Source organism: Sminthopsis crassicaudata, chromosome 2 (assembly GCF_048593235.1).
Source record: "Sminthopsis crassicaudata isolate SCR6 chromosome 2, ASM4859323v1, whole genome shotgun sequence".
Lineage (NCBI taxonomy): Eukaryota > Metazoa > Chordata > Mammalia > Dasyuromorphia > Dasyuridae > Sminthopsis > Sminthopsis crassicaudata.
Window position 1 is genome coordinate 231,944,546 of NC_133618.1, and position 25,036 is coordinate 231,969,581.

General features: G+C 37.2%; 1 protein-coding gene and 1 long non-coding RNA gene across 6 annotated transcripts in view; one reads left to right on the forward strand and one right to left on the reverse strand.

Moving 5' to 3' along the window:
• The window catches only part of EYA2 (EYA transcriptional coactivator and phosphatase 2), a 231,317-nt gene that overhangs the window by 165,707 nt on the left and 40,574 nt on the right, over window positions 1-25,036 (forward strand). The window lies entirely within an intron of this gene.
• On the reverse strand, window positions 14,071-19,331 carry LOC141555568 (uncharacterized). Its single transcript, XR_012486257.1, has 3 exons — window positions 19,157-19,331; window positions 17,202-17,331; window positions 14,071-14,721 (listed from the first exon to the last, which is right to left on the reverse strand). It is a non-coding gene; the product is annotated as an uncharacterized LOC141555568 (long non-coding RNA).

A 25,036-nucleotide genomic window follows, 5' to 3' on the forward strand; every position in this document is an offset into this window, starting at 1 on the left:
ATACTCTCTCCTAGTACAGCTTTACAGTGTTCTGTATCTGAATAGTCTTAGTGAGTTATCTAGGACACTAAGAAATAGGTAAGTTACCTAGGTCATATAGTCAATATATGTTAAAAGTGGAATTTGGTCTGCCCAACTCCAAAGTCAGTAATGTGTGTGTGTGTGTGTGTGTGTGTGTGTGTGCACGCCCAACCTCTCTATTTTTGAGATTTTCTCAAGTTCTCATTTCTGCTGGTGGGGCATAATATTTACAAAATGTATTTTATAAGTGACTCTAATCAAAAGGGTTCTTAAAATTTGGGGTGTATTGTATTAAATTGCAGTAGGATTGATGCAGAATAGGTATTAGAAAAAATCTGCCTAGATTCCCTATTGTTATAGAATCAGATGATCTCTCTCTAAGACCTTCGTGACATCCTGTGATTTCTTTGGGCATTGTAGCAGGGTCTTACATATCAGCATGTCATCTAATGAAAGATTTAGACACCTGCTATACATTACAGGTAACTAGGTAGCACAGTGGATAGAATGCTAGGCTTGGAATCGGGAAGACTCATCTTTATGAATTCAGCCTGACTTCAGACACTTATTTATGTGACCCTGGGCAAATCACTTAGCTCTGTTTACCTTAGTTTCTTCATCTGTAAAATGAGCTAGAGAAGGAAATGCTAAACCATTCCAGTATCTTTGCCAAGAAAACTCCCCAAGTATCAGTGGTACTACCTTCAAAGAGTCTATTGCTGCCTGACATCCTAGAGGAACATGGTAGGCAATCAGCTAAGTTGTTGAGAGATTAAAGCAGGATGTTGAAGACTAAGTCCCCAGAAAAGCCTGTTAAGACAGATATATTTTCCAGAGAATTTTTCCCCATTCCTATAGCAAAAAAAAAAAAAAAAACCAGAAACAAAATTCCTCAGCTGAGTTTTCAGATCAACAAAACTTCTCCTCTAATACTTAATGAGTTTGGAGATCCTCATTATCCCAAAAACATAGGGTGGGAAAGGAAAGGTCTTGGAGAGAGAAAATGAAAAGAGAATAATCTCCTCCCCTCATCTCTCAGCAGGAAAACTTTAGTGTATACTTAGGGAAAGCCAAGCCTCCTTGGGTCTCTACTGAAATCTTGTGCTCCTCCAGACAACTTCCAAAACCTGTTGTTCAGGATCCTCTTGAGATTGAAGAAGCAGGTTATTTACTATAGAGAGAATCTTTGGGAGCCCATTGTCCTGGCTGAGGATTTGGTCCACAGAACGGGAGCTTAGGATCTCTCTCCACCTCAACATTCTTGTTAGAGTGACTTTGGACTGTGGAAGAAAAAAAGGAACCATTTATTAAGCACCTCGTTAGTATATACTAAACATTATGCTAAATATTTTATAATTATCTAATTTGATATTTACACCAACCCTGGAAGATGTGAGGTACTATTAATATCCCATTTTACAGCTGAGTATGAAGCAGGCAGACTTGCCCAGAATCACACAGCTAACAAAAGTGTCTGAGGCTGAATTTGAATTCAGGTCTTCCTAACTCCACATTTAGTGCTTTTATCTACTGTGTCCCTTAGCTGCCTCATAACACAAGGAACAAGAGTGGTATCAGTGGGAAGAGTAATGGCCATGGAGTTCTTAGCTCTGCCACTTATTTAATAGGGTGAGGTTGGATAAATAGTCTCACTTGTCTGAACCTTAATTTCCCCATCTGCAAAATGAGAATCATTACTTACTTTACTTCACAGAGTTATTGTGAAGAAAGTACAATTAAATGTTATAGAAATGTAGATTACTTGTCTCAGTCATTCTTTTGGGCAGGAAGGATTGGATGGAATTGAGAGGGAGAAGAGGGAAAGATAGAATACTCTAAGATATGGTCCTTGCCCATTAAGGGCTTAAAGTTGAGTTTAATGTAGTTCTTGACAGGAAAGATGCACATGAAGTATAAAAGAATTTCACACATTATATAATGAATGCTGGAAGTACTACTATTACTACTACTACTACTACTAATAATAATAATAATAATAATAATAATTCAAATTTTTTGTTACTATCCATACACAATAGTTTTCTGATGTTATTCCCACTTTTTTCAGAGAAAAAGGCTGAGTCAGAGGAAAGAACTTAATTGCCCAGGGTCATATGGGAAAATTATTATTAAGTAACAGAACTGGATCTCAAATATAGGTTGCTGTCTCTAAAACCAAGGCTCTTAGTTTATAGAACTAGTAGATCTCATGGTTATAGTGATACAGAGGCTTGATGGAGAAACTGAGCTACATAAGCTTTGAAGAATAAACAAGTCTTGGCAAGATAGCAGTCTGAATTCCTCCTGGGAGAAGAGTTCCAGGACTGATACAGGCAATGTGATATGTCTATGCTGTCACCTAGCATGCCAGTTTGAGAGAAACCACTGCCTTTTCAAAAAATTGTTCACATTTTCACAACAACGCAAACCAACAACTTGGAAACTATTTCAGCCTGACATTGATTGCCTGCATTCACTTTTTTTTTGTAAGAAAAATTTCCTCTAATGCCTAATTTAAATTGAGCTGAACATTTTCCAGAGCTTTGGTTCTCATGAAAGTTTCCTGACTCTGGCTAGATTGCTGTCACATCTGAGACAAAATGAGACATGTTCCATGGAAAGAAAAACTGAGCTGGGAGCTTGATTAATTAGTAGCTTTGAGATCTTGGACAAATCGTTTAACCTTCTGAGGCCTCTAAATATTAGGTGGAAAGACCCTCAGAGATCATCTAATTGTACTTGAACAAGAATCTAATCTGTAATATCCCTGAGGTCATTCAACCTCACGATGAACCCCTCCAGTGACTATTTCTTTGTCAGTAAAATGTGAATAGTAATTGTTCTACTTCCTTCATAGGATTATTTTGAGTACCAAAATATTCATCTGCCTCTACCCTTCAAGACAATTGTGCCACAGGACAACGTGGTCCTAAATTGTGAGGCAAAACTTGAGGATTCTGTCCCAGCTTCCTGTCAGCACTCTGGGCAAAGCCCCACTTGACCTATGCTAGTTATGATTTGGCTATCTGGGATATCCTCTAACTAGTAAATAATAAGCTTTGATAAATGTATGCAAGTCATTTGTGAGAAGGGCTAGTAGTGGGACAGTAGTAGCTGCCTGATTGTACCAGCAGAGAGAAGGGCAGCCCCTTTTTATAGAGAAACAACCAAAATTAAAAGCATTACCTGTTATCTATTGAAAGTATGTTTTCTCCTTAATTTCATAATTGACTCTAAGCAGAACTATATTAATCTGCCTCCCTAAATATTTCTTCCCAAAGGAGTCTAGTTTAAGGCCAAATATTCCAAAGATATTTCAAAATGTCTCTGGGATATGTTTTTATATTTTTTCGTGGGGAATTAATCTGTGTATCTATTAAAGATTTCAAATAATTGGCATTTTTCCATGCTTTTTTTAATGCTTTAGATATCACTGTGGCTCTTGATATTTTTCATTCATTGCATATTTGCATTTGACTTGAATTTTCTGCTTGTTTTTTTTAAATCTTTGTTGTAGTTAAATGCCTTTCTTGTATGTGTTTGGATTATTTAAACATTTCCAAATCTTTAACCAAAGAAAATGGTTTCTCCCTACTTTTTCCCTACTAAGATACTATGTATCTTCCTAGAACAGAGAAAATCTTAACGATAAGACTAGATGTAAATCTGATTTCTTGAAAATCAATTAGGAAACAAAACAAATTTTTAAAATGTTGGGATGAAGCAAAGTACTTCTATTAAAAAGAAAATAAGTTGACAATAAATTTAAAATTAAATTAGCAAGGCAATATTACCCAATATTGCTTAAACTATAGACTCATAAAATACTGAAACAGTAAGATCATTTAGTCCAGTGGTGTCAAACTCACATAGAGATGGAGACCATTAGTCCATACTTAAGGGTGACTGTTGGCCATATATTGACTTGGCTTTAAAGTGTAATTGTGTTTTATTATTTTTATTTATTTTGTTAAATATTTCTTGATTATATTTTAATCTCATTCAGGCCACAGTCAGAAGTTGTGGGCTATATGTAGCCTTTGAGCCCTGTGTTAAATACTTCTAGTCGAGTCTAATTCACTCCTTTTATAAAAGGGAAAACAGAGGCCAAGAGAAGTCACTTTGAGAAAGGTCACATAAATTAGTAGCATAGCCAGAACAGGATTCCTGAGCCCTTGACTCCTGGCCCAGTTCTATTTTCCAGTATACCACATGCCATATTGAAAGATGATTTCCAAATATAAGATGTTATCTTCAAAAAAAATGACCATGTTCCAAGATCATAAGGAAAAGGTCAATGAACATTTCTGGCAATCAAGAGATCCATGTGAAAGGTAATAGAAAAATCAGATGCTATATTTGGGAATCTTACAAAGATGAAAATTTGAACAGCAGCAACTGCTAATGGCATTCTGAGAATTTCTCACAGAGTTGGAGGCTGAGAATGGAGAAGGCGGCATACCAAGTAGATAGCACCTTAGAATTTGAGAATACTTGCCTTTCTAGTGTTGAGACTTGATAGCAAAAAATCAGAAAGTTTAAATGGAACCCATTCCCCAAATTCCACTTTTGTTAGAAAACTACCATTTAATTTCTCCACTTGACCTACTTCATGTCTTTGAGGAAGAATAGAGGTCAGGTTAGTAAAAAGGAGGGATTTGAGTGTTCCCCCCCACCCCAGGCTGGAGTAAAGTGACTTGCCCAAGGTCACACAGCTAGGAAGTGTTAAGTGTCTAAGACCAGATTTGAACTCGGATCCTCCTGAATTCAAGGCTGGTGCTCTATCCGTTGCGCCCCTACCTGCCCCGAGTGTTGTTGTTTTTTTTCCTAGCATTAAATCTCCTTCCTCTCCTCAAAGTAAAGTTTTTCCACCTATGAGTTTGGGAATCATACCTGGATCCTTTTGCCCTCAGCCAAGTGCTTAAACACACAACTTCATTTTTTATCTATAGAGTAAGAAGTTTAAATTAGATAATCTCTAAAAGTCCTTCTACCTCTCAAACTTTGTTATTCTCAATTTATAACTGACAATAAGGTACCATAGGTGATACAGGAAAAGGGAGCTTGTCGTAGTATTGTAGGTTTAGAACTAGATTTTAAAGGCCTACTTTTTTATCCACTGAGGGGGAACTGAGGCCCAAAGAGTTAAATAGACTATCTTAGATCATGCTTTAAAGTAAAGGACTGAGTCAGGATTTAAAACCTGAGTTCCAGATCTTTCCATTTATGTCAGTCAGTACTTCCAGCCAGTGGTATACATAAGAACCAAAGTTACATTTTCCAGTTGCCAGCCCCAAATGTTTGTATGTTTGTTTGTTTGTTTAATTTTCCCCAATAGGTCAGACTTTTCTAACCAATTAAGATCAACCAGTTGATCTGGAAACCCAATTTGGCTAATCTCAGGATTGATTTATACATTCCCTTCCTGGAAGCTCATGGGTAGTGCTAATAGATGGCTAGATAAAGCAATTACTAAGCACTTACAGTGTGCAAGGCAATGTGTTAAGTCCTAGGAATACAAATCAAGTAAAAGAAGAAAGATAGTACTTGCCTTCAAGAAGTTAAGTTTTAGTAGGAAAAGACAATATATAAAAAGAGGGGACACTTGAATGGGAGGACAAGGAGGAGAAGGGTTCCAAGACATTATGGGTTAATATGGGTTCAAAGAGAACATAATGGCTTCTCAAAAGGAAAAACTTAGTAATCAATAGCTAAAGGAATGAAGGCTTTCTATGCTTGCATGTGAAGTCCTTTGTGCTAGAAGTGAAAAGATGTTCTGGGGTATCATGGTCCAGTCCAGTTTTGGGAGAGATTTGTCTGATGTCTTGTTTTTCTTCCCAAGGCCCACAGATAGCAACTACCATTAGTACCACAACCACCACTAAGCTCTTAAAACTTTTGAGAAATGAAGAGTAGCTCTTCCCCTTTCAAGGAAGTTGGTGATCCAACAAAGTGGACTTTATATGCTATTTCAATAAAAATTTAATCATATGGGCACTGAGTTGATTTATCACTTCTTTTTTGTTCTCTTCAGTCAGCTCTTGATTTTCCTATTTTGTGAATTACATATGACAGAAGTACATTCTCAAAACTTATTCTGGCAAAAATAATTTATTGTTCACAAAAGAAATGTTACCTTTGTTAATATAAATGTCTTTTCCATATGGAACAAATACATTATGCATGAAACTGTTATGGGTGCTCCATTTACAGAAAAACTATTAGAAATGTTCATCCATTAGGGGAAATTCTTTTATTGTTTGAGTCAAACATAAATGATTTTTGAGTCAAGCATTCACCCTACCATTTCTTTTCATTAGCAAAGAAATATTTTAGAATTATCCCAATTTTCTATCATCTACTCATCTTTTTGGTTTCTTTAGTCTTGATTCCTCTTTTCTTCCCTTGTGCAAGCTGTGTTCTCTAATTGGACTGGTCTATTCATTGATCCCATCACCCAGCTTTCATTTTTCCACCTTTATATAGGTCAGTCTCTCATCTACAATGTTCTCTCCATTTTTCGGTGTATATCTAAATCTTACATTTCCTTCAATACCTAGCTTTCTCCAGGAATCCCATCCGAATCAAATCTGATCACAGTGATCTCCCCCTCCCATGAATTTCTGTATCTCTTATTGTCTGGACTACTTATCCAGCTCTTCACACTGGCTGCCATATTGCTATCATTCTTTATATGTGCCTTTCACTCAAACTAGACAGTTTCTCCAAAGTATGGCCCTTGTGTTATACATTGTTTTAGTCAGCCAATAAACATTGATTAAGCACCTCCTGTATACAAAACATTGTTTACATCACCCACTGTGCCCAGTCCAATCCCTTCATTTTATAGATGAGGAAGCTGAGTCCAAGGAAAGTTCTTACATACAATAAACCCATTCCACAGCCTTGCTGACCCAGTAAGCTTTCCAACTCATTGGCTAGTTCCTTTGTAGAAAAGAATAGGGTATTCCCAGTATTCCCAAGTCTAAATTTACACCTTTGTTTCTTTGGTTCTATGGTTGTTACAAGAATGGAAGAGGGCCAGTTGCTGCTCAAGCTGTATAATAAAAAACTGGATTTGGTTTGCAAAATTTGCCTAATTTGTCTTTTTTTTAAGGAGCTGTGCCTGTAAATTCAGATGCGAAAGGTTCTGGTCGCAGAGAACTTGGCTACACCTTTGTTAAGCTCCTGGGTTAGCTGCCTCTGCCCCACTGCATTCCTTTCCCCATCGCCTGATGGGTGTATTACCCAAGTCCTGCTCTGATTCCTTAATCCAGTACCCAAAAACATGCCATCAGGATTCAATCAGGTCCATTGGTGATTCATGCTCCTAATGGCTTAGCCTGTCCTTTACTACTTTACAAACTGAGAAGGAATAAAACCCCGTTTTATTACCTCGCAGTTAAAAACTATTTGTAGAAGTTGCTAAGGTTCAAATCACAAGTGCGCTCCCTTGAGGACTATTAGTTAATTCAAAGTGCCACAGACCCTTTTCCCCCCTTTTTCAGCCTGAGATGTGGCTCTATATCATTCCTGCCATTCAGACATCTAAGAGTTTTCCATTCCTTTGACACACACGAGCCAAAGTGCTTAAGGACATCTGTTTATTTTATTTCTTTAATGAGAAAACCTTCCAATTTCTTCCTGGCTCAGCTGTGTTTATTTACATTTTGTTAGTCATGTGTGCTGGGCACCTTGGGACTTTAAAGGCCTTCAGAGGCCTGGTCTGAGACCTTCTTGCGGCATCCAGCTCTGAAATGTAGAATGAGCCCTTCCTAAGGAAAACAGAGTCCTTGGAACTCTATAAAATAGATTTTCAAAATAAATACTGCCTAATTCACTCAGTAGATGTGGATTAAGTCAAGATGAATACAATTTGGAAAGGATTTTCTGAGGAAGTTGGAGATTTTTTTTTACCCACTGGGGGTTAAACCTGGGACTTAAACTTTTCTCATACTCTCTCATTTGGGCTAAATAAAAGTGTTTGTCTACTTCCCTAATAAAAGAAAGGATCTTTTAATCGGGTCCTTGTATCAATGCTTATTTTCTTGTGGGAATGGAGAACATGGTTAATAAGTCTGATCGTTTAATTATCTACAGTGAGTGTTCAGAAAGTAGACATCTGTATTTGTCATTTTTTTTTGTTGAGTTTTCTTTCTTGCGGGGTTAGGGAGAAGAGAAATTTGCCAAAAAACAAAACAAAACAAAAAAAACCTGAGACTAGACCTTAAAGGCTCCCATGTAGGCTGAAGAGATACTTTGGGGAAGCTTTATAGGTTTAATCTCTTTTAGTAGAGCTGAGGTGAGCCAAGAGCTCTCCTAGCAGAGCACATATGCCTGGCATTTAGGAGTATTAAAGGATTATTTCCAACATAAAATAAATTTTGGAAATGGTTTTTGAATCATCACATCAGATGTACATTAAAAGTTTGCTTAAAGAGCATCGTTGAAGCCCTTTCAATTGGGGGCAGAAGGGGCAGAGTTCCCTCCTTGATATTTTATTGTTTTCAGGGCAGGTTTCCCCTGTCTTTTTTCTTTTGGGAAGGGGAGATTAACCTCATTTAAGAAACTGCAGCATTTCTTATTGCAGTAGATTGGGGGTGGGAGTAATCCTAATACTCCAGATTACTACTAATTATCCTTTCACTAATTTAACAAATTCCAATTGGAACCCTAGTCTTCCTCTGCCAAGTTTTTCCTCCACTCTGTACCTTTCAATTAATGTCAAAAGGCCTCTAAAGATTAATAAAAGTGATTTTAATCTCCCATCAAAACCCTGCAACAAATTGGCCCTTTAGTAGAGCTGGGAGCCCTTTTGTGTTCTGTAAATATAGGGCTTGCCAGTCATAATGATGATCATTTAAAAAAAATCAACTCCTACAACTTGCATACCTAAATAATTGAAATAATTCCCTGTTGTACCTAAATAGCAGGTTTAGAAGCTGTCACTCATCCTATCACTCCCCCTCATTCCCTGCCTGTACTTTTTTTTTTTTTACGGTAGTTATTTTTGAACAATAGATTTCTTGGTTTTGCCCAAAGATATTTTGAATTCCCATGAAGATTGGGTGGTTGTGGTATCACAGTCTGCCTACTTAATGGCAGGAGGATGGGAACAGATCTGCTTTAGGGTCTGATGTTGACAGTGGAAATGTTTTGTCCCCCCTGGCATTTCCTATCTAACTTAAGAATTTTCATCCCATTTTCATTGCAAAGTCAGAGAGCTTCAAGGAGCTTCTCTTATCTGTCCCTTGTTTCTAGGCTGGAATCACAGTGAAAATAGTAGAAATCTAACTAATAAATGTATTGTCTGAAAACATCTGGGGTTTGACCTTAAAGTAAGATATCATCCTAAAAGTATCTTTGAGAAAGAAGCAGCTCTTCTTTCCTCATCTGGTATAGTCAGAAAAGAAACACTGAACATTTTTCCAGAACCAAGGTTAATACTACCTGTCTGGGGGCAGCTAGGTGGTGCAGTGGATAGAGCACCAGCCTTGAATTCAGGAGGACCCGAGTTCAAATCTGGTCTCAGACACTTCCTAGCTGTGTGACCCTGGGCAAGTCACTTAATGCCAGCCTCAGGGGAAAAAAAAAAAAAGAAAAGAAAAAATACTACCTGTCTGGTGTAGTCTTGAGCAAGGGTCTCAGGGTCTCAGTTTCCTCATCATGAAATTTTCTCAGTTGGTAAACTGATGTTTCATTTCTCCCTACTTTGGACCCTAATCAGGTAAGCTAACTTGTAAGTTCAGGTTAGTTTGAGCTAAATTGCATAAATGGCACAAATTTTGATTGAATAAGATCTTGTCCTTGATTTATAATGCTGGAATGCCACAACACTCTCCAATTCATCCCTCCCTTTATATCCTACTCTATTCTAGTTCTTCATTGCCTTGTGCTTAGACTTGTAATGATTTCTTTACTAGTCTTCCTATCTCTAGTCTCTAGCCCTACTATCTAGCTTGTATATTTTATCAGACACCTTCCAAAACCACAGCATTGATCATATCATTTCTTTGATCCAAAATCTTCCATCTTTCCACATTGCCCTTCCCCCCTCTTGCAGAGCGGGGAAAAAAAGCCAAATCTCTTGTCCTGGAATCCAGGGTCATTTAGTCTGTCCCTCAATGTATTGTTCTTCTTTTAGATTTATCCCCTCCTTGATAATGAACCCAGTGTTTCAATCTCACTGATCTATTCATTCTCTAAATATATCATTCCTATTCCAATCATTATATCTTTGATCTCACCATTCCCTACACTTCGATTGTCCTTCATTCTCTTTTTCTTTATTTCTTTTAATGCCCATTCAATCCTCCCCTGATTGCTGCCAAATTCAGCAATCCTTTCTTCTTCCAAATTTCTCAAATGCAAATTGAAAATCATAGTAATAAAATGGCTAAAATGCTAGACTTAGTCTGGAAAGCCTGAGTTCATCAGATCCTGCCCTCTGCTTCCTATGTGTGCCAGTAAGCAATTCCTTCACATCTTAGAGCCAGTTTCCTTATCTATCACATGGGAATATTAATACTTGCAAGTACTTACAATCATGGTGTTTTTTTTGTGAAGTTCCAATAAGATCATGTATGGAAAGTACTTTGCGATCTAAAGCATTTTAGAAATGTCAGATTATTATTGATCATCTCATATTTTTCTGTGGAATTCAAGTAGAAATAATCCTAGCACAAGTCACTAGCCTGCTATTACTCTTTTCTATTTAAAAATATATTTTATATTTTGTGTAAAAATATTTTTTATACTTGAGCATCATCTTCTTCATTTAAAACATGACATAATGGATAGACCTGTCCTTCAAGCCAGGAAGATCTGGATTCTAGTCCCATCTCTGACTCATATAAACTGTATGACCCTAGGAAGGTCACATAATACCTCGGTGTTCTAGGCAACCCTCTAAGACTATAAGTTGTGGAAAGGAGGCTAACTTGCATTGGTAGAGAGTTTCCTTATCAGGGAATTTCTTGTATCAGTGAAATCACAAGTCTAAACCTTATCCCTATATCATCATTATTATTCCATTAATTTGGCACATAGTGTGCTTTGCTTTGTTCTAGTTATTTCTTCCTAAACTAGAGTGGAAGTCCCTCAAGGACAGAGACATCATCTATTTGTATCTGGGTGCTGCTGCTCCTCATGAAGAGCCCCATGTCCATAGAATGAAATGGAAACTTCTTAATAGCTATGATTTATGTAACTTTTTAATCTTCATATCTAAAGCCTCTACATTAATAACAGGATTTGTTATTATATATATTATATATAACAAGAGAACCTTTGTTATGGAAACACCATCATAGAACTCCAGAATTTAGAGCTGAAAGAGACCTAACAAACATCTAGTCCAACCCCTATCCAAAAGAAATTTCCATCATAACACATGCAATAAACATCCAACCTCTTCTCTAAGACATCCAAGGAGGGGGAACATACCACATCCTGAAGTGGAACATACCACTTTGGGACAATAATGATTGCTAACAAGCTTTTCCTAATGTCAAGCCTAAATTTATATCTGACATAAATTTATTTCTGACTATTGACAATAAGTAGAAATTTATTGTTTACTATATGCAAAGACAAAACAGTCCTTGCCTTCAGGGAACGCTCATATATAGGGGAAGGGATGACCCTTTACGGGGAGAGTGTGAGAAACCAAAGGCATGGTGCTTGGAGCCCATAGGATGCTGATTGGCGTGTTCTTTATGGTTTCCAGGACAATCTTGATTGGGTGGTGATTCTTAGAGCAAGATGCAGGAAATGTGGGGAAAGTACAGCGAGAAGGCACATGGCAAACAGATTGCCAGAGTATCCCACTAGATCCTTTTAAGCTCCAGAATCTAGTTAATAGGAGAATGTTTCCTTCTGCTGTAGAAGAGAACAGTATTTTTGTTTCCGTTCTGCTCTATCTTTGTATTTCTGCTTTGGGGCAGCTCTAGAACTCTCATTAATCCTTGTCACCAGGATGTACTATCTCAAAATGTTTTTAAAATAGTTCTCTCTAATCTTAAATGACACTGAGGGATGACTTGACACCAAATGCCTCATTTCCTAACCATGAACAAAAATCATTAGTTTATCACTAATTGTTTTTTGTTTTCTTTAGAAAAACTTCCAAGAACATGTGGGACAATGGAGAATGGTAGATAGATTGCTAGACTTGAGATCAGAAAGACCCAGATTTAAATGCTGCCTCTAATCATTATTAACTGAATCTCAGTTTCCTTATTTGTAAAATAAAGATAGCAACATCTCACAGAGTTAAATCAAATCACCAAGCATTTCTTAACTGCCTCCAAAGAACCAGGCAGTAGTTAAGTAGTAGAGCTACAAAGAAAAAGCTAGAGAGTTCTCAAGAGGAGGAGACAACATGCAAACAACTTAAATGAGAAATAAATTGGAGACTTTCTTGGGGGGAAGATACTAGCCAGCATTAAGGTAGATTAAAGAAAGGCTTCTTGAAGAAAGTAGAATTTTTTACTGAAACTTGAAGGAAGCCACAGGCAGAGATGAAAAGGGAGAGAATTCTAGGCATGAGGGAAAGCCAGTGAAAATCTAGAAAATGCACAATGGAATATCTTGTTTGAGGAACAGGAAAGAGAAAAGTGTTATAAAGTATAGAACACATGGAAAAGAGTTAAGTATAAGAAGACTAAGAAGGTTATAAAGGGTTTTAAAAGCCAAGCAGAATTTTATATTTGATCTTGGAGGTAATAGGGAGCCCATTCTTGGAGTTTATGGAAAGGAGATGGGATGAGACAACATTAACTAATGAAAGTAATAGTAAATATGGTCAGATCTGTACTTTAGGACAGCCGAGAGGAGGATGGACTAGAATGGGTAGAGATATGAGGCGAGGAGATGAACCAGAAAACTATTATTGTAGTCTGGGGGCAAAATGATTAGGGCTTATGTCACTATGGTCATGGTGGTGTCAGAAGAAAGAAAGTCGGAGAGGTTGTAGTAGAATCAAAAGGACTTGACAACTGATTAGAGATGAGGAAAGAGCAAAAGTGAGGAGTTTAGGGTGATGCTGGGCTTGACAGTCTGACTGGGAGAATGGTAGTTCCCTCAATAGTGAAAGGAAACACGGGGCTTTGTCTCATGAGGCTCAAATGAGATAATTTATAATAAACAGCTTTGCAAACTCTAAAGTCATAGTAGACTCAATAGAAGAGCTTGGCCATACTCAAAAATCAAAGTTTATTTGGCGTCCTAATAAAGTCATGGTTTTAGAATCAGTTTCAGAATTAGAAGTCTACTACATACAAACCTTTCTGGAAAGAAACCTTTGATTAACCAATGTTAGAAGTGGATGAACTTTTAGAACAAATAATACAGAAAGTTTAAGATGCAAAGATCCTTTGAGAATACCTAGTCCAACCCCTTCATCCCCAAGATCTATTTTCTTTTTTTTTTCTCCTTTGCTCTCTTACTGTACCTTAAGGCATTGAAATTATATTCAATAGTAGTTCCTTTTTAAAAAAATTTTTTTGCTCTGAATTTGTGTCACAGTAAAATGTTTTACAGTTCTCCCAGCTGGAAGAAATTTCAGAAATGGATTGGAAATTTAGGAGACAGGTCAGTTGCATAAAACATCAAAAGGAAAAAGACCTCAAATATCTCTAGCTTTTTCCTTTGATTCTCATCTGATTTTTAGATTTGTAGTCAGCTTGACTGCTTTAGCCAGGCAGTGGTGAGAGAAGGATTTACTATGGTGTTAGCCAGCAGATCTTTTGGTAGGTACAAGGGGATCAATTTGCTTTTACTTTGAATCATCATTATTTATTCTGTCCTAAGCTAGGAAGTGATTTTCAGCCTTCATATTCCCTTTAATAGATGAAACTTCAGAAGAATGAAACTTTCCGAACTTTGCTGTTAAAACATGTGGCTCTGGACTTTTTTCTTCATAACCTTCATTTTCTTGTCTTCCTTTACATACCCCCCTTTTCTTAACAGACTGATCTGTTTTCCAGGAGTTTCCAAGTAATTAAACCCAATTAAAACCATTAAATTCTTTCTTTTAATGACAACTTTATTATTAAGAGCAAACCACAAGGAGGAGATTTCACTGGCAAAATGCTCCGTTGTGTGTTAATCCGTCTCTAACCTCTGGCTGACACTTCCAATAGATAAACCCCATAGAATAGGAGGCTGATTTAATGAATAGCTTTAATTAATACTTTCTTCTTTGTGGCAGAGTAATTATTTGTTCAGCCTGTAAACAGCTACTTGGCAGTGATTTTTGAAGATTTTATTAGTTTGAATGGTGAGGAGTTTTATATATGTGTATATTTACTTTCTTAAAATCCCAATTCAGAAGAGGTGTAGAAACACATTGTCCTTGGGTTTTGAATGTCAAGGTAATTGACACAGAAGAAAGAAGGAGACAAATGCAGGCTGCCTTTATTTGTTAAACATCTCAAGAGTAGTCTGTTCTGCCCTTTGCTTAAAAGTCTGCAAGCCCCAACAGGGTCCCTGAAAGGCAGAAGCTTTAGTTCTTAGCAGTCCAGATCCAGAGATGGAAGAAAGTGATTGGTGGTTGAGAGGCTGCCAAGGGGAACGTCTGTCTCTTCTTCTCCTTTCAACTTGCCATCAGGTAGCAGCTGGCATCTGTGAAGATCCAGTCAACTGGAGAGTGTGACGCTTACAGGCAGCAATGAAGTGGCAAAGCTGGAAATTTGAAGCCTGAAAGTTTAAAAAAAAAAGTCAGAATGGGCTGGCTTAACCTTTGTTTAGTGAAAAAGCAGTCTCAGAAAGGGAGGAGGGGGTAAGATCAGTGTTGGAAACTGACTCCTTAGACTCAGTTGTTCTTTACTGCTTTTCGCATTAGACCCACACATACTCCATAGTCCCCTGCAATTATCCCTCAACAAGCTAAGTAATTAACCTTAAATAAGTAGATAATTCCTATAAGTTTTGAAGTTTAAAGAAGTAGGAATTATCTCTAAATACAGCCTTCCCCAGAGCCTTAGAGACCTGAATTGACAAAGGAAACTAATAGGGAAAGGAAGGGGGAATGACAGCACGTGCTGCCACAAATTATGGAATGGCAGTTTTTGAGATGAAAGAGGTCATAAAGATCATCTAGGCCAGAGGTTCTTTTATCTTTTTTTGTTTGTTTGTTTGTTTGTTTCATAGATCACTTTGGCAGTATGGTAACACGTATGGACTTCCTCAGAATGTTGGTTTTAAATATATAAAATAAAGTATGTAGTATTACAAAGGCAACCAATTATTTTGAAATAGTGAGCAAAAAAAAAAATTAAGTTCATAGAACCTCAATTAAGGATCCTTAAGATATAAACCTTAAGATATTCCCAGCAAGTACCTGTGCAGTTTTTTAATTAATTCCCACATTCATTCATCCATTCATTCATTTTATAGAGGTTAAATGACTTTCCCAAAGGCAGACAAGTGGCCAGTATCAAAACCCAAATTCTCTGACTCCAGATCTGGCACTTTACACTGTTATTCATTCAATCAATATTTATTGAATACTTGCAAGTCATTTTTAGGCATTAAAGTAAATACAAAAAGCTATGAGATTATAATCTGATAAGAAGAATGAGGCTTATTGATATATAACAAGGGAGAGGGGGAGAGGAAAGAGAGATTCCTATTAGAAAACCAAGTAAATGGTTTTATGAGTCAGACTAGGTTCAGATCTTACCTGTAGAGCTTAACCTACAGTTTCCTCATCTGTCTATTGAGGGAGTTTGACTAGACAGCCTCTGAAGTACTATGATCTTGTGATTATCACCAAAGATTTTTAGAGAGGAAGCAGGATTTGAGATTAAGTTTTGTAGGGGTAGAATTTCAGTTGGCAAAAGAGAAAAATGGTTGTTTTAGGAAAAGGAAATGACTTAGCAAATGAAGAGTCAGGAAAGGGGTCCAGTTCTAGAACCAGCTGGGAGAATCAAGGTATAGAACATAAACTCAATTCATTTAGAGTCAGAAGACCTGGATTCAAATACCATTTCTTTACCACCTAGGTGACTGGCAAATCATTTCATTGCTCTGGTGTTCCATTCTTTCCTATATAAAAGAACGGGCTTGGATCAGGTGTCTTGTAAATGCTCTTTTAACTCTGCATGATGTGATTTTAAGTACTTAAGTTGAATTGGACCAGAGTATAGGGAAAGGCTGAAAAAGTTCATTAGTCTAATTTACAGAAGGTATGGATAAGTTGAATATTGTTGAAAATCTTGGAAGGCCTAGAGATTACAAAAATCCTGATCCTTAAAACATAGGTTCCAAAAGTTTGAAAACATTTTATAATAGAATGAGGACTTGTTGATTAAATTTAGGTCTTTTGACAGTTCATTTGTCTTTGAGAGAGAGAGAGAGAGATTGTGTGTGTGTGTGTGTGTGTGTGTGTGTGTGTGTGTGTGTGTGTGTTCATATGCACATGCGCATGGGGACTTCAAATTGCTGCTATTTAGGAATCCTTTTTTTTTTTTTTTTTTTTTTTTTTTTGCTAATCATCTACCAAAATAATATGGGGAATTTTGAACTTACTTCATCTATGTATACTTTACGTCAAAATGTTTAATATGTTGAAAGAAGTCAAAGAAATTGATGGATTTCAAAGTTCTAAATCTATGATTCTCTGAGTGTTTGATTAAAAGTACAGATTCATAGCACCATTGAATGTTAAAGATAGGAGGGGCCTTAGAATGTAGGATGTTACAATAAAGGCTGGGGGGAAATTTTGAGATGATCTAGTCTAATTCCTACCTCCATTTTACAGAGGTTGAAACAAAGATTCAGGGACAGCTAGGGAGCACAGTGGAGAAAACCAGCGTTGGAATCAGGAGGACCTGAGTTCAAATTCAGCCTCAGAGACTTATTAATTGTGTGGCCTTGGACAAGTCACTCTATCCCAATTGCAGGAAGGAAGGAAGATTTAAAGGCTGGATAAGAAAAGGAAATAAAGTCATTAAGCCTCCTGACTCCTAAACCTAGTATTCTTTCCTTTACATCAGTCTTATTTTCCTATTCAGTCAGGTAATATAATAATGGTTTGTGTCTCAAAGCAATCTAATGAGAACAGGAAAGGAAAATCATTGAGTCCTTCAAAGCAGATGAAAATAAGGCTGAGAAGCAAAGTGAAAAGAGCTCAGTGTCTCCCACATTGTATTGCTTTCCATGTAGTGAGCACTTACCAAACATTTGTGAATGACTAATAAATGAACCAGAAGGGATGATTACTATACATTACAAATAGAAGACCAGAACTCCAAAGAATCACCATGCAGAAAATCTCAATTATTCCTGAAGAGGGAGTGAATAAGCCTGGAAGGACAAGAGAAAACCTTTGTGACGTCAGATGTCCAAAGATGAAGTGGGGCTTACTTTCACAGGCTGAGAATTAAATGAGATAATACATATAATATGGATTTTACAAACCAAAAAGTGCTATATATAAATGTCAGCTATTATTATTGTTGTTGTTATCACTTCCAAGCAATAGTCTAACCAAATTTTAAAGCATAAATAAAACACCAATGATGTTAATGAGTCTGCAAACAGACTCATTCTGGTGCAATGCACAATTTATTTTGAGTAGTAGAAGGTATATGTCCACAGTAGCTGAAAATACACACTATTTCCAAACATTGTTTCTTCATTCTCACATCCTGCCCCATTGTTTTCTTTCTTTCAGTTTTACTTAAAGTACAAGGGAAAAAATTATTTAAATGCATTTTTGCACTCAGTGGGGGATGGAAGGAATAATCATATATGTGATAGGAATGCATTTTCAAAAGAAATTGATGACAAGGAATAGAATGATTTTTTATAAAGTAAAGTTAAAAACATATTTGGACCTTATTTCTATAAAGCAGTAATATAGAGAGATAATCTATCTCTTAATAAAACTGTTTCGAGTAACCAAAGATGTTATAGGATATGCAGATGTTTTATCAAACAGTCTGAGAGCTAGTCAGAACCTCAGAGATCATCTTGTACCGAGAGGCTGCCCTCTGCCTGTATACAGATATGTTAGGGGGTTTTCACATTATTAAATAAAAGGGTTGCTTTAATATAAGAATAATTCTTAGCTTTAAGGTCTAGGTTGCAGATCCCTTGTCTTTCCCCCTCCCCTATTTTACATATGCAATCCAGAGGATCCTTGTGCCAGCTCTCATTCATAATGTTTTCCCAAAGAAATTATAAGCATAGTATTTGGGTGTTGGTTTGATTCCATCATAGTCCTTGCTTTAGACAGGTTTCTTTCATGTTAAATTGAAGTCTTTGTTTGAAAAAGAGCCACAGAATTGGGAATAAAAAGATCTGGATTCAAGTTTTGACTTGGCCATGTGACAGTTTCCTAAAACAACAAAGTAGTCGAGCATTTCTTAAGTAAAGCACTGGGATTACAGAGAAAGGCAAAAAAAAAAAAAAAAAAATCATCCTTGCCCACAAGGAGCTTACATTTTAATGGTGTGAACAACATGCAAAAAACCATATATACAAGGTATATGCAGTGGAAGTGAAAGGCAATCTCTGAGGGAAGGCAAAGAGTCAAGGATAAAAGGGGCAGGAGCGAAGACCCGGAAAGGCATTCTGCAGAAAGTGGAAGTTGAATTGAGCCTTGAAGGAAGCCAGGTGTCCCAAGTATGGGGATAGTCAGAGTCAAGAAATAAAATGTCATGTTTAAGGAACAGCAAGGTGGCCACTGCTGGTGAATCAGAGAGTGGACAGAGGGAAATACAAAGAAGTCTGGAAAGTAGAAAGGAACCAAGGCTTTAAATGTCAGAGAATCTTCTATTTCATCCTCTAGGTAACAAAGAACCGCTGGCATTTATCCAATAGGGAGATTCCTGCACTTCAGCAGCAGAGTGGAGGATAGATGGGAATGGGGAGAAATGGGAGGCAAAAAGACCAACCAGGATTACCCTGCTTTCATTACAAGCCTCACAGAGTTGTTGAGGAGAAAGCATTTGTAAACTATACAAGCTATAAAGAAGTACAAGCTGTTGACTTGGGGTGGGTTAAAGACGTCTTATTAGAAGCTGCCTGTCTGGCTTTTACTACCAGTGATCCCAAACATTAATGGAGTAGCTTAGCTCCATTAAGGACAATTGGATGTCATAAAGGTCTGAGACTATTTACTTACAATTGCATGTTTCGGAGAGAGCTTCAGGCTTCCTTGGCCATCTCAAGACTGCATGTAAGGGAGCCTCAGGCTCCATTCATCTGTACAGCAAAGTCTCATTTGCCCTAATTCCCTTCAACCAGAAGTCCCTAGAGGACCCAAATACCATGATCGTGTAACCAAAATGGAGGGAGGTGGCAGGAGAAGGAAAATGAAAGAAAAAAAGCAATCTATTCTGTGTTTATCTTGAGGTAGAATAGCAACATACCTCACTGAACACAATAGGTATTTCCCTGAAAGGGACAGGGCCAAGACCTGTGATATTTCACTGTCATAGGCACCTTCCAGAAAAGAGGAGACAAAAGAAACTGGCCTTTACCTTTGCAAGTGTGGTTTCTTTTCTCCAACTTAAAGATCTGGAAGATTTACCTAAAGCGCTGAGAGTTTAAATGACTTGTCCTGGGTTACAGCTATTCTAGGATAGAGGCAAGACTTGAACCAGATCTTCCTGGTTCTGTGGCCAGTTCTTTATAGTTCTTTAAACTACATCATGTTTCTCTGTCCCTGAAAGGTGATGTGTAAATCACATTTTGGGAAACAACTGAATAATGATACATTTATACCTGGATGGATGGGAAGAAACAGAGAAACTGGAGAGAAGAAAGATTGAGAAGAGAGACAAAAGGAAGAGAGGATGGATGTTGGTGGGAGAGAAAATAGAAAAAATCAGAGACAGAGGGAGAGAGGAAGAGACAAAAAAGAAAAAAACAGAGAGAGACTAGAGCTATGTCTATAATGTCACTAGAGTAGAGAACTCCCTACCTATCAGTGCACATTGATGCCTTCTCTGTAATTTTAGAGTGTTTCTTAGAAAAGAATATGGAATGAACTAGAAAAAAATGTTTAACAAAATAAATAAAAATACATTAGAACATAGACAAAGTTGATATGTGGTTTTCAAAATACCCCTTGCAGGGATATTCATACATGGTTTTTGTGCCCCTTGAATTTGACATTTGTGACATAGTATATTGAGATGTTAAATGACTTGTCTAAAGTTATCTTCAGAGATAGGACTTAAATCCAGGTTCTCCTTGTTCCAAGGCCAGATCTCTATCCACTAGACCATGCTGCGTCTCGTGTGTGTGTGTGTGTGTGTGTGTGTGTGTGTGTGTGTGTGTGTGTGTGTGATGTATATATGTATAAATTACCAAGGAAGCTATCCCACAGTGAATGTCTTGGCAAAATAGGAAACTTTTTTTTTGATTAATAAATTCTAAGAAAGCCAACATGATAGGATAAAATTGTCCTTGGATGAAGTCCAGGCAATCAAAGTCTTGGTCCCACCTATGCCCCACACACAACTGTCTGAGTTGGGATAATTATAATAACAATACATTCATGCTCAGAGATCCATTATTTCATTGTGTGGATGCTTGTCCAACCCATTCCAACCACAACCCTTCTGTGACTTGGTGGATCATCTTCAAAAGTTGCCATAGCCAAAAGAGTCATCATTCCATGGACAATCCCAGAATAAATTGAGTTAATCTGGATGACAGATCAGCTTGGTTGCCAAGCTGCTTGTACTTGGAAGTTTTCTCAGCTTGGTAGGATAAAACAAAGCTCATGCTCTGGTGATTTAGCTTTTGAGAACTCAGAATAATCTTCATGTCTAAATGAAATATCAGAAGAAGGTTTAATAGAAAGAGGAAGAAGAGGACAGACTCCCATTTTTACAAGATGTAGGGGTTTGCTGTGGACTTTCATCAGCAACCCGATACAACAGAACAAGTCACCTCCTTCTCAGTCTGCTTCCTTAACTGTAACATAAAAGTATTAGACTAGCCCTGGCCTTTTTATATCCTAAGATCGTTTCCAGTTCTAACATTCTAAGTTTTATGTTGTTCTCAGGCACATTTTAGGCCTAATATTCAAGAATTAATAATTTTTCTCCAACCTCTCTGTTTTATGGTACAAATTTATAACATGATCAGAATTTGAGCTATCTATAAAATCCACAAATCTTTTTTGTTTCCTTTTTCCTTTTGTCTCATAATAATAGCTAGTATTTATGTAACATTTACATGTGTCAGTTACTGTTAAGTGATTTACAATTATTATCTCATTTGTTCCTCATCACAACCTCAGGAGGTAGATGCTATCCCATTTTACAGATTAGAAAACTGAACAGACAAGTTAAGTGGCTTGCCCAGGATGATACAGCAAGGAAATATGAGGCACTCATTCTACCTACTGCCCCATGTAGTTGCCTTCGAGACATGATGCTTATAAGGGATTACAAGATTTAGGACTAGAAGGGAACTTGAATTCATTTAATACATTTTACACATAAGAAAATTGCAGCATAGAGTAGTAGCTTAATAAATGGAAGAACTGGGACACTATTACAGCTGTATTGAAATTTTTCAAAAGAGAGAAGGAAAACACTTAAATCTTTTAGAAATCACTCATTTTATGTGTTAAGGGTTTTTTTTTGCTTTATATGAGGGTTTTTTAAAAACAAAAACAAATTGAGGAAAGATCTTTTCCCCCTTTGAATCCTTTCAGTCACCAAATACTTAGCTACAACTTCCCGACTCTACCAGACCACATGTTACACCATCATGTACTCTTTTCTCAATTCAGAATCTTGGCATGATCCATATGGTAGAGGCCACAGCCATTCTCCTTTAATTAAAGAGAACTTTAGAAAGAATGCGTAATAATTAGGTTAGTGTGCAGTATGCCGTTCATGTCAGCAGCATCTGCCATGAAGGTTGATTGAGATGAACTCCGCTCTCAGCAATTGGGCTTTCCAGTTAGACCTCTTACACTAATGCATTACTGACCATACCATTGCAAAAACAGGACTCTGCTGAAATCTGCAGAAAATTAGAGGAAAGTCTACCAAATCTACAATGTCTTAGCATGATTTATACCTTCCCTGGGACAGAGCCACCCACATGCATTCAGGCAAAACAAAGATGAGCTTTCCCCCCATCCTTGGAAGGATGAATTACAAATTAAAGCCTGTTGTGGAAATTCTCTTCCTAGCTCTGTTCTGGTTTAAATTGGTTTAAAAAGGGGGGGGGGGAATGGCAATCAAGCTCTGTTGGTTCATCTTATGAAATTAACCACTGCAATTTTTTTGTAGCTGAAAAATATTTAATGATTAAGAAAATAGTTTTCATGTGAGTGGCATCTTAAATCATTCTTGCGGCTTCTGATTCTTGGCTCCTAGGCTAGGTTTGTTGGAATACGGTTTGTGATGTTTAAGGGTGCTGGAAAAACAGGCTTGAGTTGGGGGATAATGTTGATTTTTTTTTTTCTGGAGTGGGGGTGGTGAAAATTATCTTCCATTCATTAATCATAGAGAAAAATGCAGAAGGATGTTATTTTAGATTTTATTTGACTAGGACAAGTCCTAGATCAGAGAGAGGATTATCTCCCTTAGAACTATATGGTCAATTTATCTAAGGTCAGAGCAGAGGTTTGTGAACTGTCCATTTATCAAACTAAAGAACTACATTCGGGATCTTTTTCAACAATGGGCAGCTGTGTATTCTGGGCACTATTACAGGCCATGCATGCCTGGCCACCAGTGAAAAGTGAAACTTGTGCCTTTATTGTATGTCTTCTCTGAAGGCATTTTGTGTCCTCTCCCACCTTTGTTTGGTCTATTCTTGGTGCCTGGCACGGATTCCTTCCTCTATGATCTCTACCTTTTCTTCCAGCTCAGATTCTTTCTGCTCCTATAATACTGAAGTGTATTATACTTTACACTTTAGTATTATACACTTTAGTATTTTACAAATGCAGGGAGTCTCAGATGTATCAGTTCAATAAACTAAATTATTAGAGTTTGAAACTGCATGAAGATTTTTGACACACCCTGTGTCATCCCAATTTGTCCTCATAGCAACCCTGAGAGGTAGATGAGATTATTATCCCAATTTTACAGATGATGTAATTGAGGCAGCTAAAGATTAAGTGACTTACCTAGCATCACCCAGCTGGTAAGTGTCTGAGATAGGATTTGAACTCAAGTCTTCCTGACTTGTAACACTCTATCTTCTGTGGGTATCTAGCTGCCTCAGGTAGGAAATGAGATGTGTGCTGTTAGACATGTCCAGTGCAATTTTTTTTGCTTAACTGTACTGATTTGTTAGGAGAAGGTTTTTTCGGGGGTAGGGGAAGAGAATTTGAGCTATCAGGAAATTATATAACAAGGTTTTTTAAAAGCATTAATAGAATGTGAGCATCTTAAGGAAGAGAAGCATTCCATGTCTGTCTTTGAATCTTTACTACTATGTCTGGCAACGAAGTAAGCATTTAATCAATGCTTACTGAATGCTTACTAAATTTGTTCATTAAGGGCCTACAGGACTTCCAAGTCCTCAGATCACAAAGTGAAAGAACCACTCAATGATACAGTGGACTTCACTGAACATGGAGAGATGAAAATTGAGATTCAGCTCCTGCCTCAGATACCTACCAACTGTGTTATTTTGGCAAGTCATTTAACTTTTCATTGCCTTGTTTTCTCATCTGTAAAATGGGCTCAGCAACTTCCAAGGTCCCTTCCTTTAAAAGGTTTCTAAGATCTGATTTATGGTCCATGATGCTACATATAAAAATCAGAAAGTCCCTTAATTTCTGAGCTTCAGCTTCCTCACCTGGAAAATGAAGATGATAATATCTGCTCTGCCTTACTTCATAGTGCTACGAGGAATTCACTCTATAAACTACTTTTGTTCATAGTATCAGTGACCATTATATATGACCAGAAATAAAGCAAGTCTGGGAAGTTTGATTAAGTGTATGAACTGCACCAGTACTCAAACTGGAGTTTACTTTTGTTGGTGGTGATGGTGTTTGGTAATATTTACAGGTACATGCACTCATCCAAAAGAAATTGTGCTTGAGGAAAGGATAATTGGTTTGACTCTCTAATGCAGGATGTCTTAATCTTTTTTGTGTGTCAAGGACTCCTTTGGGAGTCTGGTGAGCCCTATAAATCCCTTCTTAAAATCATGTTTTTAAATTCACAGAAAAAATACATAGGATTACTAAGGAAAGCAACTATATTATAAAGAATTATATTCTTTAAAACTTACTTTAAAAAATTTCATGGGTACCAGGGTAAGAATTACTCTTCTATGTTAACATGCTCTCAGACCTTTCCCCAGATTACAGATTATCTTTTTCCAGGGCCTAAAAATTTTTCCCAATAACAAAAACTTTTTTTCATTTCCCTTTTTCCTTCTCTTTTCTCCTCCCCTCTCCCAACTTCTGGACTAGAAGAAGTCAGGATGAATACAAGCTCTGCCTGTATTTGTCTACATGTAGTCTTTTGTATAATAGGTATCCTCTGGAGATACTTCTTTGCAATCTAAGTGTGTGAAATCACGTTTACACATGTATTTGAAGAGGGAAAAAAAAAACAGAATCTGGGAAGAGAGGGACAGAGTAGGGAAGAGAAAGCATGATAAAGGAGAGATGATTCACTTGGAATGCCTTGGAATATCACTGCCTCCCATTTCATTCAGCTTCCTTTAAGACTCAGCTCGGTTTGTACATCTCCTATTCAGGATCTTTCCCCTCCCCACCCCAACCACCATCCAGTAGTTCTTCCTCCTCTGTTTATCTTGTGTTTTCTTATATATGAACATGTTGCATTCCTAAATTAATATGTAAACTCCTTGAGGGGAGGAAATTTTAAAATTATTTTTCCTTTGAACTATCCAGAGACTCACAGTGTGCTCTGCACATCTTGTGTCCTTGTTGAGTTGAGTAAAACCAAATAAGCTAGGTTGCACAGTGAGTGAACTTGGCTTTGGAATCAGGAAAACCTACATTCAAATTCTGCCTCAGATACTAGATCAATCGCGCCTTCTT